This window comes from Triticum dicoccoides, chromosome 1A (assembly GCF_002162155.2).
Source record: "Triticum dicoccoides isolate Atlit2015 ecotype Zavitan chromosome 1A, WEW_v2.0, whole genome shotgun sequence".
NCBI lineage: Eukaryota > Viridiplantae > Streptophyta > Magnoliopsida > Poales > Poaceae > Triticum > Triticum dicoccoides.
The window spans coordinates 144,178,443-144,182,197 of NC_041380.1; positions in this window are offsets into that span (position 1 = coordinate 144,178,443).

Consider the following 3,755-nt stretch of genomic DNA (forward strand, 5'->3'; position numbering starts at 1 on the left):
AGGTACTCCCTTGTTCTGTGTGATTTTGGTTTAACCGCTTGGAGTTTTAGTTATGTCGACCGCAGGTATGACGAAGGTGGCATGCCCCATCTTTGACGGTCACGAGTATCCCAAGTGGAAGGCCATGATGAAGAAACGCCTCATGGCGATGAACATCGAGTTGTGGACTGTCACTGAGATTGGCCTGACTGATTTGTGCAAGATGGCGGATGCTGATGACATTCGCAAGTGTACTCTTCTCAACCTCACGGCGAAGGATGTCATCTGCTCCAGCTTGTCACAAAATCAGTTCAGGAATATCATGCATCTCGATCATGTGAAGCTCATCTAGGACCGTCTCTCTGAGGTCTATGAAGGTCATCGAACTTGTCATGATCCTTGGTTTGACTTCAAGGAATCTCTCAAAACAATGACATTCGAACCAGAATCATCATCTTCTGCATCATGCCTTATGGCAAAAGATGCTGAGGTAACTGAATGCTAGCTATCCGAGTCCAGTGATGATGAATCTGGTGATGAATTTGGACCCAGCTATGTCAAACTTGCTTCCCTTACTACTAAACAACAAAGAGCTTTGGAAAAAGCTCACTATATGCTAAACAAGAGCGATGATATGTTGGGTGAGGAAATGGATCAGTCAAAAGCTTTGGCTGAAAGTCTTCAGAGACTTCATACTAAGTATGACACCCTGCAAGATCAACATAACACTCTCTTATTAGATCATGAGAAGCTTTCTTATGAATTTCTTCAAAGAAAGCAAGACCTTGAGAAGCTAAGAGTGAGTTATGAAGATCTTCAGAAGGAGCGCGATTCATTACTTGCTCAACAAATCAGCGCATCTCAGGAAGAATTTGTTCCTCCATGCTTGAAGTGCATTGAACGTGAATCTGCTAATTCTTCACCTGAATGTTCAAATGCTGCTAATGTTTCAAATTCTTCACATGCCTCTGCTATCACTAATTCCTCATCTGAGGACATTGCTAGTATCACTGACGATGCAGGGCTGAAGGAATTGTACACGACAGGCATGTACAAAAGCCTCAAAGGGCATCAGGCTCTTTGTGATGTGCTTAAAAAGCAGATCCTCAACAGGAACCCTAGGAAAGAGGGTATCGCCTTTGAGAGGAAACTCAAAGCTGATGGTACATATTGGAAGCCTGAGAAGTACCCCAAAACTACATGGGTCGCTGCAAAGGGACCTCCAGTTGATCCATCTAACTTATCTGGATTTGCATGTGAATCTCCTCATTCTGATGATGAGTCAATTGACTCCAACTATAAGCTCTTCAAAAATCAGAATGGTGAAGTATTTGCTAGATATGTTGGCACTAACTGCAGGAACGGCTCCCCTATGAAGAAAATCTGGGTTCCCAAAAGATGCCTTGAAAATCTTCAGGTGAATTTCATCATGACGCCACCTATGAAGAATAGGAAGCCCAGATCAAATTCCTCATACGGACCAAATTCCTCATATGGATCAAAGTCCTCATATGACATCATCATGCTAACCCGTCTGTTTCGCAGGGAAGATCTAAGGATTATGGATATGTGCATTATTCTTCAAATCATTATGTCCATAAGTCCTCGAAGAATTTCTCTGCTTACTCATATGCTTACTCTAACCCATCTTATGTGAAACAAAATGGACTGGCTTCTATGCCATCCTTCTCGTATGGAGCTCGCAGAATGATGAACTGTTTGCCACCCCTTCAGATGTGGGTGGTGAAGAAAAAGAACTAATCTCTTCTGCAGGGTCAGGTCTCCAGACGCACGTAATCGTCTGAAGAATTTGCTGGAGACCTTAGCATGCCTGATAGGACGCAGGCTAATCATGAAGAAATGAACTTTCATTTCTCATGTCCTCATATTGCTTTATCAGTTCTTTTACTTGATGAAATTGATCTGATGAATTGATGTCATATTCTTCACTGATGAAGTATATGAGTTTGTAAGCTGCACTAATTCATCTGCAGGATGATCAGCCCAAAGCCACTGAGTGGGTCCTCGATAGTGGATGTACAAACCACATGACTGGTGACAAGAATCTATTGATGGATGCTCCATTATCTCCGTCGCATCTGAAGAATATCATCTTTGCTGACAAAGGAAAAAGTCAGGTATTGGGTCTAGGTAAGGTTGCGATTACAAAGGATCGACACATGGACAAAGTCATGCTTGTTGAGTCCTTAGGATACAACCTTATGTCTGTCTCAATGCTTTGTGATCTTGATATGGTTGTTATCTTTGGCAAGTACCGTTGTGTTGTGATTATGGAAGCTGATAATTCCAAAGTCTTCGAAGGCTTTAGGAGAGGAGACCTGTATATTGTTGATTTCTCTACAAGACCACAACCAGCCGTGTGCTTACTTGCAAAAGCTTCAGAAGGCTGGCTCTGGCATCGACGACTTGGTCATCCAGGCATGAGGAATTTGCACACGCTTGCGAAGGAGAAGCATGTCATTGGCATCGAGAATGTCAAATTCCTCAAGGATCACCTATGCGGAGCCTGTGAAGCTGGGAAGATGACCAAGGCCAAGCATCCAGCGAAGACTATCATGACCACCACTCGCCCATTTGAATTGCTTCACATGGATCTCTTTGGTCCTAATCATTATTCTGCTATCTCAAATGAAGCATCTCAATATGGCTTCATTATTGTTGATGATTATTCTCGTTGTGAAGCAAACATGAAGTGCAGGAAGTCTTCAAACGATTTTCCTCGAGGGCTTCAACCAACTTTGGTGTGAAGATCAAGCACATCAGAAGTGACAATGGCACTGAGTTCAAGAATTCTGGTCTCAATGACTATCTTGATGAACTTGGTATCACTCATGAGTTATCTGCTACTTACACTCCTCAGCAGAACAGCGTCGTGGAGCGCAAGAACAGGACTCTTGCTGAGATGGCTCGCACTATGCTTGATGAATACAAAAAGCCTCGTCGTTTCTGGACTGAGGCAATTGATACTGCGTGCCACATCATGAACAAGTATATCTTCACAAATTCTTCAAAAATACTGCCTATGAACTCCTCACTAATAAGAAACCCAATATAAGTTATTTCAAAGTCTTCGGTGCTAAATGTTGGATTAGAGATCCTCATCACAACCTAAAATTTGCACCGAAAGCACATGAAGGTTTTATGCTTGGTTACAGAAATGACTCGACACCTACAAAGTCTTCAACAACGTTCTTCACAAAGTTGTTGAAACTGTAGATATGCAGTTCGATGAAACTAATGGCTCGCAAAGAGAGCACCTACCTACTGTGATAGATGAACCAGCACCTGAGGAAACTATCAAGTTCAAGGCTACTGAGGATGTCATTCCTACTAAAGAATCTGCTGAAGAATTCATTCCAGAACATGAAGAACGTCGAGCTAATGCACCTAAAGAAAATGCTGAAGAAAACGCTGATCAAACTCTTCAACGACAACCAGCTCATCCTCGCATTGCAAAAGAAGTGCAAGTTGAAAAGATCATCAATGACATCAAAGCGCCAGGTCCTCTCACACGCTCAAAAGCTTCACATTTGTCTAACTTTTGTGGGCAGTATGCTTTTGTCTCTATTACAGAGCCCACTAAGGTAGATGAAGCATTTCTAGAGCCTGAGTGGATTCAGGCCATGCTAGAAGAATTACATTAGTTCGAGCTCAACAATGTCTGGGAACTGGTCAAACGTCCAGATCCTCGCAAGCGCAATATCATCAGCACAAAGTGGATCTACCGCAACAAGCAAGATGAAAATGGCCTTGTG